Source organism: Sarcophilus harrisii, chromosome 3 (genome assembly GCF_902635505.1).
Source record: "Sarcophilus harrisii chromosome 3, mSarHar1.11, whole genome shotgun sequence".
NCBI lineage: Eukaryota > Metazoa > Chordata > Mammalia > Dasyuromorphia > Dasyuridae > Sarcophilus > Sarcophilus harrisii.
Window position 1 is genome coordinate 87,515,446 of NC_045428.1, and position 15,479 is coordinate 87,530,924.

The window sequence follows — 15,479 nt, forward strand, 5'->3', positions numbered from 1 at the left end:
TGTGTGTGTGTGTGTGTGTATAACATTAAATTGAGCTAAGTGTTCTATTAAGTTTCTGTGAAGACTGCCTCACATCAAATGCTTATGTTAGGATTTGTATAAAAAAATCAGAATTTGTATCATATATAAATTAACTATAATTTTTCTATGTTTATATTTTTTCATTAGGAAGGAGACAAAGATATGATGCTGCTCTAGAAGAAGAAAAGGTCAAGAATTTCAAGAGCATTAATTAGAAAAAATGCAAAGAAAGGTAGCCTGGCTCTATCAAACCTAAAACTAAATCATAAAATGGTAATCATCAAAATCACTTAGTACTGGCTAAGAAACAAAGTAGGGTTTCAGTGGAATAGATTAGGTTCACAAGACACAATAGTCACTAACTATAGTTATCTGGTGTTTGATCAATTTAAAAGATTCCAGCTTCCAACCTAAAAACTCATTATTTGACAAAAATTGCTGAGAAAATATTAAAAAAAAATTGGCAAAGAAAATAGGCATTGACCAATATAGAAATGGTTTCATAGATTTAGACATAAATGATAATACTATAAGTGAATTAAGGAGCACAAGGGTTAGTTTATCTCTCAGATCTGAGGAGAAGGAAGGAATTTATGGCCAAAGCAGAACTAGAGAACATTATAAAATGTAAAATAGATAATTTTGATTACATTAAATTTAAAAGGTTTTGTACAAATAAAACCAATTAAGCCAAGATTAGAAGGGAGGCAGAAAGGTAGGGAAAAATTTTTATATCCAATGTTTCCTATAAAAGTCTCATTTCTAAAATATAGAAAAAAGTGACTCAAATTTTAAGAATATAAGCCATTCACCAATTGATAAACAGTCAAAGAATTTGAACAATTTTTCAGATGAAAAAATTAAAGCCATTTCTAGTTATAGGAAAAAAGCCTCTGAATCACCATTGACTAGAGAAATGTAAATCAATAATGGGAAGAATAGAAAAACTGCAATTTTCAGTGACAACTATCAGCAAGAAACAAGAATGAACAACAAAAGTGAAGGATAATCTAGAAGAAATAAAGCAAAAAAAAAAAATAACATTAAAAAAAATATGTTCACTCTGCAAGTAAAACTAATTAATGCCAAAGATACGATGCATAGAGACAGCCTAAGCATTATAAATCTAGAAGAATACAAAAGGCAAAAAAAAAAAAAAAAACCCTAAATAAAATAAGAGAACTGTCCAGAACTTTCTGAATACAGAACATGAAATTCCAGTTGAAAAAATTCACAGATCACCTCCAGAAAATAATTAAATAAAGACTTCAAGACACATAGTGGTTAAATTTAACAATTCAATTCAGAAACAACAAATTCTACAAGCAAGTATGAAAAACCTACCAAGGAAAGAATATTTAAATAATACAAGACTATTCTGTATCTACTAGAAAATATAGAAGGAAACAGAATGTACTCCAAAGACCAATGGAGCTTAGGATACCTACAAATGTAACCTTAATCATACATAATTATTCATGAACTCACAATGAATAACAAAGAACTAAACATTCCAAACAATAGAAATGTAGGAGGAGTGAATAAATGCAACAAACAAGAAAAACAAAAACAAAAACAAACAAACAAAAAAAAACTTGTAACCTCTGAAAAATCTGTGAAATTGACATCAAGGTTGGTGGAATTGTGAATACATACCACCATTCTGGAGATCAATTTGGAACTATACTCGTTAAGTTATCAGACTGTGCATACCCTTTGATCCAGCAGTGTTACTACTGGGCTTATATCCCAAAGAAATCTTAAAGAAGGGAAAGGGACCTGTATGTGCAAGAATGTTTGTGGCCACCCTCTTTGTAGTGGCCAGAAATTGGAAACTGAATGGATGCCCATCAATTGGAGAATGGCTGAATAAATTGTGGTATGTGAATACTATGGAATATTATTGCTCTAAAAGAAATGACCAGCAGGATAATTTCAGAAAGACCTGGAGAGGCTTACATGAACTGATGCTGAGTGAAATGAGCAGGGCCAGGAGATCATTATATACTTCAACGATAATATGATGATTAATTCTGATGGAAGTGGCTTTCTTCAATGAAGATGAACCAAATCAGTTCCAATAGAGCAGTAATGAATTGAACCAGCTACAGCCAGCAAAAGAACTCTGGGAAATGAGTATGAACCACTTCATAGAATTCCCAATCCCTCTATTTTTGTCCGCCTGCATTTTTTATTTCCTTCACAGGTTAATTGTACACTATTTCAAAGTCTGATTCTTTTTGTACAGCAAAATAACTGTATGGATATGTATACATACGTTGTATTTAACTTATACTTTAACATATTTAACATGTGTTGGTCAACCTGCTGTCTGGAGGAGGCGGTGGGAGGAAGGAGGGGAAAAGTTGAAACAAAAGGTTTTGCAATTGTCAATGCTAAAAAAATCACCCATGCATATAACTTGTAAATAAAAAGCAAAAAAAAAAAAATATACCAATAATGAAAAATAAATAAATAGGTATATCCCCCCCAAATTGACATCAAGAACCTCCATTCTAATTTCAAAGTTACCATTTCTACTGCGTCATGAACTGAACCATTCCTGATGTCTTAATTGCATAAGGATCCCCTCATGTAGGGGCTTTCTCTGGTTATAATCATTCATGAACTCACAACAAATAACAAAGAACTGAATATAATCACAGGAGGAATTAGCTCTATTTCTTCCTATCTTTATTTTCACCAACTTCTGAAAATGACCATTTCCTTCGATTATTTACCAATTCCATCTAAGGAATCCAAAGATTTCCTCAGACTGCCAAAGGGTCCAGACACAAAAAAGGTTACGAACCCCTAAATTAGATGAATAAGATTGGAGGTCAGTTTCTGAAACTATTTTAGCTGCATGACCAAATGGTAAGTTAAAACACTTGAAGCATCAATTTCCACAATGTTAGAATGGGAATCATATTTGCACTACTTTTCCCACAGGACTTATAAACCTTAATTTCATTATTTCAATGACTAATTTTGTCAGTCATAGTACAACTCCTCTTACCCTCTAAACATAAAGAAAGACAAGAAGCTGTAGTCTGTAGCATCAGTATTGCATTTAATGCTTAAATAAAAAGACTATACCACAATCTACTAGTTTCTTTAAGCACCTCTCACTCCAGAGATTCTAGTTCTCTGTCATCATGTCCTACAATTAGTAAAGGCCTTTCATTGAGGCTGCCTGGAAAGAATATAGTGGCCATGAAAGCCACTAGGAACAATGAAGATGATGGCAACAAAAGTTCTTCAGCTAAAGGAAAGAGGGAACAAAAGTCCATTCAAAATGTTCAAGTCCTTTTCACTATGTATCAGTTACAAAAATTAAGACTTTTTTTAATCTGCAAAATGAATTAAAAACTTCTCACACAAAGTAGTTAAAAATATACAAATTACTACAAAGCACTTCAAAAATATGGATCAAGAGGCAGCTACATGGCATAGTGGAAAGAGTATCAATTCTGAAGTCAGGAGGACCTAAGTTCAAATCTGGCCTCAGACACTTAATATTTCCTAGCTGTATGACCCTGGGCAAGTCACTTAACCCCATTGCCTCAGGAAAAAAAAAAAGGTAAAAAGGTAAAAAATTCTTCCCCCCTTTAAAACATATAAACACAAATATACCTAAAGCCATAATCAACTATATCATATATCCCAAAAATAACATTTTTTCTAAATGAACTGGGAGAATTTTAATTTTATTAAGACTGTCTACAAGTTCTACAGCAAAATCATCAAATGCAAAAAAAAAAATAAATAAATAAAAAACTGGTTAGGCTTAACAGGAACAATTTTTGGAGAAGGGAGGATAAAGGTGGCAGAAAAGAGGAATGGAACCTCCTAACCCTAACCCTGATCTGATTGATGAAGGGAACTTCCAGACCCAATGTAACAACTCCCTATGTCAAAACAGCACAACAATTAATTTCTAATGCACAGTCTTAGTGAGTGTGGTCATTGAGTGGTTAAGGGACTTGTTTGTGGTCATACAGAGAATATAGGCAAAAGGTAGGAGAAAGTCAATTTTCTTAATTCTCTGACTGACTCTCTACCTTCCTGTGTATACTACTATTCCACTAGCAATATAAGACATTATAGATAAGACAGAAGTGTACCTATATTGTTGGCAGAACTGTAAAGTGACTTATTCTTTTTTTTATTTTTTTATTTATTTATTTTAAATATGTTAAAGTATAATTTAAATACAATATAAGTATACATGTCCAAACAGTTATTTTGCTGTACAAAAAGAATTGGACTTTGAAATAGTGTACAATTAGCCTGTGAAGGAAATCAAAAATGCAGACAGGCAAAAATAGAGGGATTGGAAATTCTACGTAATGGTTCTTTCGCTGGGTGTAGCTGGTTCAATTCATTACTGCTCTATTGGAACTGATTTGGTTCATCTCATTGTTGAAGAGAGCCATGTCCATCAGAATACATCCTCATACAGTATTGTTGTTGAAGTATATAATGATCTTCTGGACCTGCTCATTTCACTTATCATCAGTCATTTCTTACCAAACAATAATATTCCATAATATTCATATATGACAATTTATTCAGCCATTCTCCATTTGATGGGCATCCACTCTGTTTCCAGTTTCTGGACACTACAAAGAGGGCTGAAATTGGCTTATTCTTTAGAGTAATCCAGAATTCATTCATTCAACAAATATTTTTGTTCAACACTTACTATGTAAAAGACACTGTAACTATTTAAGTTCTCATCTTTGCACAAGGAAAAACTCAAAAGAAAAAAAATTAACTTGTACAAAGACATTCACAGTAGTAATATTTATAATAGCAAAAAACCTGGAATGACAAAATATCTCACAATGGCAGAATAATAAAAGCAAACACTATAATAATATAATGAAATACTATAAATCCATTAAAAATAACAAGTATGCTCAACTATATCTATATATGAAAAGATGTTCTTTAAAATAACATTAAGTGAAAAAAAATAAAATATATTGATTGAAACTATGACTAAGGATATCCTATATATACACATATGCACACACATATACATGTGGATATAATATGTACATGATCAGAAGAGAATGAAGAGTGGTATAAGTAGACAGAATGAAGTTTCTAAAGAACACTGGGGAACAAGTAGTTCATGACAAAAATAAGTAATAAAAAATGCATAGCATTCTCCAGCATTTTAATTAAAAACAGTTATATACATATTTTGAGAAAACATAAATAAATATAATATCAGTCCATATTTATATAATATTTAGGGTTATAGAATACTCAAAATCAGGACAATCTTTTGAGGTAAGCTGGTTAAATATGTTTATTCCCATATTACAAATTAAGATATAGCATGATGTGATGAACAATATACTAAAATATAGTCCAAAAACTTGAGCCAGTTGACATTTATAAAACATAATAGAGATACACAGTGTTTCTCTGAGAAAAGCATTTTATAAAATGTAAAAAAAAAGTTAAATAAATGTATGCTACTACTAATTGAGGATCAGAGTAATTAAGTGACTTACCCCAAGGTGACACAGCTAATAAGTGGCACAGCTGGAACTCAAAGCCAGTTCTGATTTCAAGTCCAATGCTCTTTTTTTCTACAACATACTGCAAGGAAAAAGTAGGTAAGTTAAGAGAAAACTGAATTAACGACAAATAATTTATCATATATCCACATGAGGACATAAAGGCTATTCCTAGAAATCCCTAGAAATTACATCCTTAGTGCATTAGGATAGAGAAAAAAGTTGCAAATAATTACAGTATTTCCTACTAAAGAAGCATGTAAACAGAAATATGGACATATTTGATAATAATGAAGTCTTTCCAAAATGAAAAGCACTAAGATTTCAGGCAGTATAATGAACAACTGCTTCTCAGATGAATGCCTGTCTCTAATATAAAAAAAAACAAACCAAAACCCTGTAGAGGGTTGGAACTCTGAAAAGGTGTACTTAAATCTAGGTCATCAAGGTATTTATAGTTAAGCATGTACATAGTACTTAGTATGGTGATGTAATGGTTGCTGTAATGATGTAATCATAGTGAAGTATTTAAGGGCTGGGACAACTGGGAACGCTCTCTCAGCCACAGACATAGAGAAGACTTCAGGCTTCAGGCTTCAGACTCCAGATTCCAGACTCCATCTTTGACCAGCCACTGATCCCAGGGTCCTCCAGAGAGCTAGCCCGGACATTACAAAACCCCACTAAACAAGAGGAAATAAAAAACATAAAAAATAAAACCTACTGTCTGATGGCCTTACTACTCTCTCCATAGGTGACCTGATCCCATAAATACTACACACAAGTGAGAAGCCTGCTTTTCGAGCTTTAGGCAGCACAGCTAATTTCTGTACCTTCTGAACACAGATTAATGCACTTTCCGTCTTTGAGCTTGCCCTGCCTCATGATCAAGAAAATAAGCAATTGGGTAAGATAATTACAAATACAACAATTACAAAAACATGTAAAGAACAAAAGAGCAGACTGAGGGAGAGACTGAGACTAGGGTTCAAAGAGTGACAGAAGAATCATTGAGAAAAGGAAAATATGATGTGGGAGAAGTGTGTTAATCATTATGGAATAACTTCAGTTAAGCTGTAGTTGTCCCAAGCAATCAGGGAGAAATGTAAAAAGAAAAAAAAAAAGTGGAGACAGAGACACACAGATAGTAAAGGGAAGGTGCTAATGACATGATTTTTAAAAAATAGAATAAAACAGCGTTATTTCCTAGCTATCACAAAATTTTAAAGTTTCTGTATGAATCTAATCCAATAAATACTCATTCATTAATATGTATCCTCGATTTGAGAATCTATTCCCCAGGATTAAGAAGATGATTAGTCTCTCCTGCCCATGAAAATAGTTATCTAGAAAATACCTCTTGGAAGGGAAAGCCTCTTGCAGTAAAATAAAATATTAAGAGATTTTTAAAAATGGTTTCACATTCAACATGCAAATCATGAAACTACAAATATTTATGTCAAGGAAAATTATTCTTAACATGCAACGAAAAGGATTACAACAAACTGCTATTATAATATAACACAAACATTTCTTTTGCTTAGGAAAAAATCTTTGAAAGTACAGGTTATATTTGCAGTTTCAATAAACATTAAGTGACAAATGTACCAAATCCCATGTAACAGCTAGCTCATTTATCTTACTTCAACAAGTATAAATTTAAACATCATACTACCTTGGATTATAAAGTACTTGCTATGACCTAAAGCAATAGCCAATAAATAAGTCACCTAGAACACTACAATTAAGAAACTATGCAGGTCAAGGAGGATACATAATAAAAATGAAGTAAACGAAGCTTAGATTCTAAATGGGAAATACAACACAAACACATACACAATAATATGCAAAGGAAAACCAATACTGTTAGAATATGACAAACTACAAAGTGCAAAAATCTTTGCATGAAGCAACTCTTTTGATAATTACTGTCAATATCACTCTGACTCCATTTTTACATCAACAATCATATCGATTGAAAGAACACATCAACTCTTGAGAGTTGCCATAGAGTTCAAAATCAATTCAAGCAAAATAAAATAATTATTGGACAGCCAAGAAGGTATACAAGATCTGACTCAAGAGGTGCTTCATTTTGGAGAAGTTGTAGACTAAAAGTTAAAATAGATTCAATAATTAAAAGATCAAGGAGATCTGGATTTGTGCTTTTCAAAGATTCTGACAGTAATGATAAGATCCTAGAATTTAAATAGAAAGGATTTCAGGCTGATAGACTCCAAAAGATATAAATTTATAAAAGGAAAAGAACTTTCACAAATACACACACACACACACATTATGTGTATGTGCAGATACACACACACACACACACACACAGTTTATATCCAAACAAAGATGAAGAACCTATCAAGAATCTTTTATAGAGTTTGAAGAGGTTGGGAATATTGAATATAAAACCAAATAAAATAAGGAGACTTCTTGAAAATCACATACATGTGTGTTTGGGCACGTGCACATGTATGTGTACATGAAGAATTAGAAAAAAATTGCTGGGAAGCAGATGATATAATATTGGTTTTGTGAAGTGTGAAATCAAATTGCAGAACCCAAAGTGTTATAACAGCAACAATTTTTTAAAAAAGAAATAATCATAACATCTGACAGATGAAGTGATACAAAATTGAATTCAAAGCCAAAACTGAAACCAAGAATTCAATAACTATTCTGATCAAGGATATGAAAATTATTATAGAGTTCATGATGGTGGTGATATAGCAATTATGATTATACTGTTTATAACTACAGAGAAGAGACAAAATTATACCATCTACAGTAGTCCATAATGCATGTACAAACAAAGGTATTCCAAATGATTAAAAAGTCCTTGGAAAAAAACAGCAACCTATCTTGCAGGAAAGCACTAAACAGAAACAAAAATTTAATTTAGCTTTCTTATTTTTTGTCCTTTGCCAATTTATGATGAATTTTTTCACCATCTGTTATGACAAATGTGGTGTTTATGTTCATATAACTTTCATTTGTATAATTTAATATGATCATAGATTTAGAAGTAGATGGGACCACACATGGGTATAGCTTGTGTGTGCACGATTAGTATCTTACCATGTCCAGAATATTCAAAAGGCTCAGGGGCTTTTTTCTTAAGACTCCCTTTGATGAACTTATGGAAGCATATGTAAGAGTCACCTAAGACAGATAGACATGAATAAATTGTGACCTTCCTCATGAAAGGGAATACTTATGTTAATGAAATAACTGATTTTTGAACTTTTGAGTTAATATTAAAATTGAGAAACACTGTAGTTTTTCTTGTCTAGAATAACATTGGATATTGATCTCTATTCTTTGTTCTGCTTTCATCCTATGGCTTGATACCTTTTCAATTGAAACCTGAGTTTGTAGTTAGAGAAGGCAGGTTGGCAGTTTATCTTCTTTCAAAGTCATTCAACTCCCCTGGCATAGGAGTGGTAGTAACAGATTGTACAAGCCAAGTAATATTGAAATTTTAGTTTTATTTGATGGCTAGAGTTAAGACAAAAGGGCCAAAAATCTCAAAGTAATCTCTGTAGGGAAAGGTTAGATTTGTAACCATTTATAGGCAATGATAAGTGATGTTTTTAGATGTTATTTCTGACATGCCAAATACTCACTTTGATATTCATGAAGGTTGAAAATGAATACTACCTTTTTATCTTTTCTGCTGATTTTATTTAGCTTCATGCCAGTGTTTAAATTTAAAGATTGGTTTCAAGGGTACCTGTAGGCAGCAATAGAAACAGAAATACACAATTTGGATTTGAACAAAATGACTTTGATTAAACATATATTATGCTCCTCAGATGTGTGTAAGAAGCATAAAGATATTGAGGCTGTTTTCCAACTGTTTTTGAGAAGGGTTGAACTGCTTTCTAGTTCCATCAAAACAATACACTGGCATTTCTGACTTCCAAATTCTGACTTCCTTATTTGGTTGGGTACTGTTTGTTATTCTAGAAAAGATGATATTAAATATTACTTAATTTGTAAATTGTTCTTGCAGAATTTTTTGATTTCTTTTTGTTTTCATGTGGAAGAAGGGTACATAGTTTGGTTAGGATTCTAAATTATAGTTTTTATTTAAAGTTTACTTCCTACTTATACCATTTTCTATCAAAGTACTATTCTTTTTCTCTTTCCTAGCATAAAGGCATCATGGAGTTCTTAAAGACTGAGCTAATGAGATCAGGAGTGGTACAGTATAAGAAGCACCAGATTTGGAGACAGGACCTGGCTATACCATTGGAGAAGTCTGACGTCAAGACAGCAAGGCAGTATGTTTCATGATGCATAGTAGGCGTCTGTTGATATTCATCATCTCTTGATGAAATTAAAACCATTTCTAGTCATACGAGAAGGTGCTCTAAATCATTATTGATCAGAGAAATGAAAATTAGGACAGCTCTGAGATACCACTACACACCTCTCAGATTGGCTAAGATGACAGGAAAAGATAATGATGAATGTTGGCGAGGATGTGGGAAAACTGGGACACTGCTGCATTCATTGTTGGTGGAACTGTGAATGGATCCAACCATTAGGAGGGCAATCTGGAACTATGCTCAAAAAGTTATCATACCCTTTGATCCAGCAGTGTTACTACTGGGTTTATATCCCAAAGAAATATTAAAGAAGTAAAAGTATGTGCAAAAATGTTTGTGGCCAACATTTTTGTAGTGGCCAGAAACTGGAAACTAAGTGGACGCACATCTCATTGAGTTATTGTTTTATAAGAAACGACCAGCAGGATGATTTCATAGAGGCCTGGAGAGAAATACATGAACTGATGCTAAGTGAAATGAACAGAACCAGGAGATCATTATACACGGCAAGAAGATTATACAATGATCAATTCTGAGGCATGTGGTTCTCTTCAACAATGAGATGATTCAGGTCAGTTCCAATCGTCTTGTGATGAAGAGAGGCATCTACACCCAGAGAGAGGACTGTGGGAACTAAATGCAGACCACAACATAGCATTTTCACTCTTTTTGTTGTTGTTTACTTGCATTTTGTTTTTTTTCTCATTTTTTCTCCTTTGTGATCTGATTTTTTTTTGTGTAGCATATTTGTAGAAACTGCACATGTTTAACATAGTTAACATACTTGTTGTCTAGGAGAGGGGACAGAGGGAAGGAGGGGAAAAAATTAGAACCCAAGGTTTTATAAAGGTGAATGCTGAAAATTATCCATGTATATATTTTTAAAATAAAAAAGATTTAATTAAAAAAAAGATATTCAGAGCAGCTAGATGTTGCAGTGGATAGAGCACCAGCCCTTAAGTCAGGAGGACCTGAGTTCAAATCTAGTCTTAGACACTTAATCCTTAAGTTGTGTGAACCTGGGCAAGTCACTTAACCCCCATTGCCTCAGCAAAAAATAAAAAAAAAATTCACCATCTGTTCTCTGGGATCAAGACTAATAGTGATTATAATTAATCAGAGTTCAGTTACATTTTGAGTATGATTGTTTACATAACTGTGATCATTGTGTCTCTTCTGCTAACTTTCCTTTATAAATTCAGATAAGTCTTGCCCTAGTTCTCTGAATTCTTCATTTCTGTAATTTCTCACAGCTCAACAAAATTCCTTTATCATGTTCATTATTGTACAAGTTTTTTTCAGTCATTCTCTAAATAATGGGCCCTCACTATTTCCAGATGATGTAAATATTTTGATGTATGTAGCACATTTTGTCCGGTCTTTGGTTTCTTGGGGTCAAAATGGGATCACTTTCTCACATAATCTAAATTGCTTTTCAGAACAGTGGAACCTTTCCCATCTGTGTAATAGTGTTCTTGTCATTTCATATTTGTTTCCAACAATAAAGCAATACTGATCATAATCTTATGTCACACGTTTGTAATAAAGTTTATATCCCAAATCTGTATTCCCCTTCACTGCCATCTCTCACTACTTAATAGACCAAGCGCTCATTAAACATTCCCTAGAATTCAAGCTCCTTGTAAGTAGGTCCTTTTTTTTCCTTCTTTGTATCCTTAGCACTTGGCACAAGTACTTGATATTTTCTTGACTAATTATGGCACAGATTTATGTCTGTACAAAATTATCATAATTAGTATGCTTTCATTCATAGACCTTTATTCACCATCAACTTGTTTAAATAGATCAGAATGTTTTTTTTCCTATTCATTTTTTCCAGCTTATTAACTTTGATCTTTGCTCTAACATGTCAGTCTTTATAGACTACTGACTCAGGAATGACACCCATATTTGTAGTAAGTCATTCTTTGTCACTTAAAATATGATCTATTTCACCTTTTATGTTGATATTTAATGCTCCACCCTGATAAGCACTTTCTCAATCTTTTCTTGATGAAAAGGCAAAAATATTTTCCTATATATTTATTCTACAAGTCGTTGGCCTCTCACATTAATTACTTCTGACCCATATTTTTAATTGTCTAATTCCATTCTTACTTTCAAATGTAAGTCAACTAATACAGAATGAAGTGAACCCAACTAAGAGAACAATTTCTACAATACCACAACACTGTAAAGGAAAATCATAACTAATTATAACTTCAGAAAACTGACTTATGCAGAGAAATGATAAATCAGAGGTACAGAATGAGAACTCTATCTTCAAACAAAATCAATATGAATTTGTTTATATGTTGTATAACTATACCAATTATTACAAAGAAAGATTTCTATGGTGGGGAATAGGAGTAATAATGATGATATTAAAAAAAAAAGTGAAGAGTATCAATGAATCATTTTAAAAATAAAAAGAATAGACCAAAATTAAATATAAAAAGGAAACTAAATAAGGCAGCTAGAGAACTACTATGTTAAAGTATATTTCCAAAAAAGTTGCATATAATGAAGAATCACATAATCATACAAAGTACAGAATTCTATCCTTTGTATAAGGAAATTTCAAGGAGCATCCCAATAAGATGATAATAGTGAGAACTGGGCTAGAAGTACTGCTATTCTTAAGGCTTCAGCATCCTAGGTTGTCTCCATCAACCCGAGGGACAATGTTGGTCAATGTGGTAGGAGTGGTTTGACTTGACTAGCACATGCTACCTACTGCAACTCCCTCATAGTGTCTTATTGCTTTAGATAGGTTGATTTCCCTGTCCTGCATGTGAGGTTGGGGGGTGGGGGGAGAAGGGGGAGGAGGAGACAGGAGGAGAGAGTAAGAAACGGCTAGTAGCTGGTGAGAATAACTGACCTTTTCCCCCAGGAGGTGCTATCCCAGACGATTATTATAAGAGTTGGGCTGAAAGTAGATCAGTGGTCTGAGAGGTACTTTCATTTTCAGACCTCTTTTGCTTACCTATCTGTTAATAGTTGCTGATCAGTAGTTGCTGCTAGTGATAGTGAAAGTAGAATCCTTCTCCCCAAGGATTTCTCCCTTCAATTATGTCCATAGATACTGAGCTGTAAGCTTTGTCTAGTAGTTTAAGGAGCACTAGTATTCCTAAGACTCTTGGGTTCAGAGTTCTGCACTCTCTCCATCAGTGTTGGGGGGAGATGGTAGTGAAAGGGATGGGAGAGGGGTATGATTTGTCTAGTACATGCTCCCTCCTATTTTTCCCTCATAGTACTTTTCTTGTTTCTTACTTATCTAATCTGTTTGTTTTTAACTCCTTAATATATTTGTTCTATTATCATGCCAGTATTCTCCAAGACTTTTGAACTATGTTGCAGAAGTTGATACACAAGTCATTTGCTTGAAACAAAGAATGGATTTAACTAAAGAAAGTGTTATAAGTTAGTGTCCAGTAGATAAGATTGCCAAACGTGGAATTAGACCTGTTTTCAAATTTGACTTCAGATACTAGTTGTGTTACCCTGGGCAAATCAGTTAAATTGTCTGCCTCAGTTTCCTCATCTGAGAAAAGGGAATAATATTAGCACCTATCTCCTAGAATTGTTGTGGGAATCAAATAAAGATAATTGTAATGTATTTAATATTGTGCCTGACACTGGGTTTTTGTTTGCTTCTCTATTTCTTTGTTTTTAAGTGACGTCCAATCTTTTCTTGTCATAACCATAAAAATACCCATAAAGCCTTGGAATTTTACAAAACTAGAGACTTATATTTTAAGTCAAAAACAAATGATATTCCATCAGCTATATATAAAATGTTCTAATTAAATATGTATTTTTTTATTATTTCAGAAGTTAGCTCAGGAATAAGAATAAAGTCAAAGGCTTCTAGACTATGTTGTGAATACTTTCTTCAATGAGAAGAAACTCATGGCCTTCCATTTGTGCTAGAACTTGATTAAAATGCAATTGGAGAATTTTAAGAAAATTCAAATATAATAAAACATAGATAATGTTGGCTTGTGGTTTTTTAAGTCAGCATACAGCCTGTATGACAGGAATCTGTTTCTGAGTTTGACATCACTAATGTAGAACACAAACAAGCCATACCTTTTCAACTTGTTCAATTCCTGTTTATGATAATCTTCACAGGATTCTTCAAAGGATGGAGGATTTCCTTTATGACCCAATAATTCTAAATTTTCATGGATACCAATGGAAAACAACAATGGTCCATCAGTTAACATTCATTCTCACTATACGTTTAAACTACTTCTCCTTTTCTAATCAGTCATACATACATCTCTGAAGATATCTTTTTTGTGCTACAAAGATCTTTTTTGATCTTTAAATGAGGTTTTTTCCAATGGGTGATAACTTTAATTCTTTGGAGACTGAGATATTCCATAACTGCTAGTCCTACAGAATCAGTAGAAGAAAAATAATTTTTTGAACGATGAACTTTCTATCAAAGAGAATTAAAAATGATCTTTTTCATCTATATAAAATCTTTATAAGAATAATTTACATAAATATTAATGATATCATCAATGAAAATGTGAAGAGAGAACATGCAGGCTTTCACGAACCAGGCAATGAGGGTACACCGCAGAGTGGTAGGTTTGGAATATGAGGATCTGTGGTCCAATTCATGAAAGAAAATAGATCACCAAACAACTTCACCAAAAGGCATCAGAAATTCTGAAAGGGAGCAAGAATGGTGGGGAGGGGGGGAGGAGAAGGAAGAAAGTTCCAGTATAGATGCAGTTATAAAGTCTGATTTATCTTGGCTAGCTATCCCCAACCACATGCATATCCTACAAATGCTTCCTTCCTGTGTGTCTCTCCTTTCCTACTGGCAATGTAGTAATTTATAAGAAAGGACACCCATATATTCTGGAAAAAATTTCTTTTCACCAGTTTTCCTACACTAATTATATGCTTTTACTTTTGAGGAAAAATATGAATATGAGTTCAAATCCCAGCTGAGCCATTTACTGCTTAGTCACAAGGCCCTACCTGGATCCACCAGTTCTTTCATCTTTAAAAGAAGGATATGGAACCAGATAACCTCTTTTTCCCCCCTGGATTCAAACATTTTTATTATTATTTATTTTCAACATTCTTTTCTTTTTAAATTGACTTGCAAATTTTCTGCCCTTTCCCCACAACCTCCATTATCTACTGAAAAGACAAACAATATGATATCAATTATATATGGGAAATCATGCAAAACATATTAAAATATTCTATATTTCCAAAAAGAGCAAGAAAAATAAGAAAAGTGAAAAAAATCACATTTCAATTTGCACTCAGAATTCGGTTCTCTCAAGACATGGACAGCATTTTTTAATCAGGAGTCCTTTGTAATTTTTTGGATCTTTGTATTAATCAGAGTAATCAAGTCTTTAACAATTAAACATCATTACAATATTGTGTTTCTGTCTGGTTCTTCTCACTTCACTTTGCATTAATTCATATGGGTCTATCATGTTTTGTTTTGGTTTTTCTGAATCATTCCCCTCATTATTTCTTATAAAACAACAGTATTCCATCACAATCATAAGTCACAACTTGTTCAACCATTCCCCAACTAGTG

General features: G+C 33.0%; 1 protein-coding gene across 3 annotated transcripts in view; it reads right to left on the minus strand.

Annotated features, from left to right (window-relative positions):
• The window catches only part of AKAP11 (A-kinase anchoring protein 11), a 71,220-nt gene that overhangs the window by 42,573 nt on the left and 13,168 nt on the right, over positions 1–15,479 (minus strand). For all 3 annotated transcript variants that reach the window (XM_031958427.1, XM_031958429.1, XM_031958426.1), the window contains exon 2: positions 5,553–5,640. The gene's annotated coding sequence lies outside the window, so the exon portion shown is untranslated. The remainder of the gene's footprint in view (positions 1–5,552; positions 5,641–15,479) is intronic.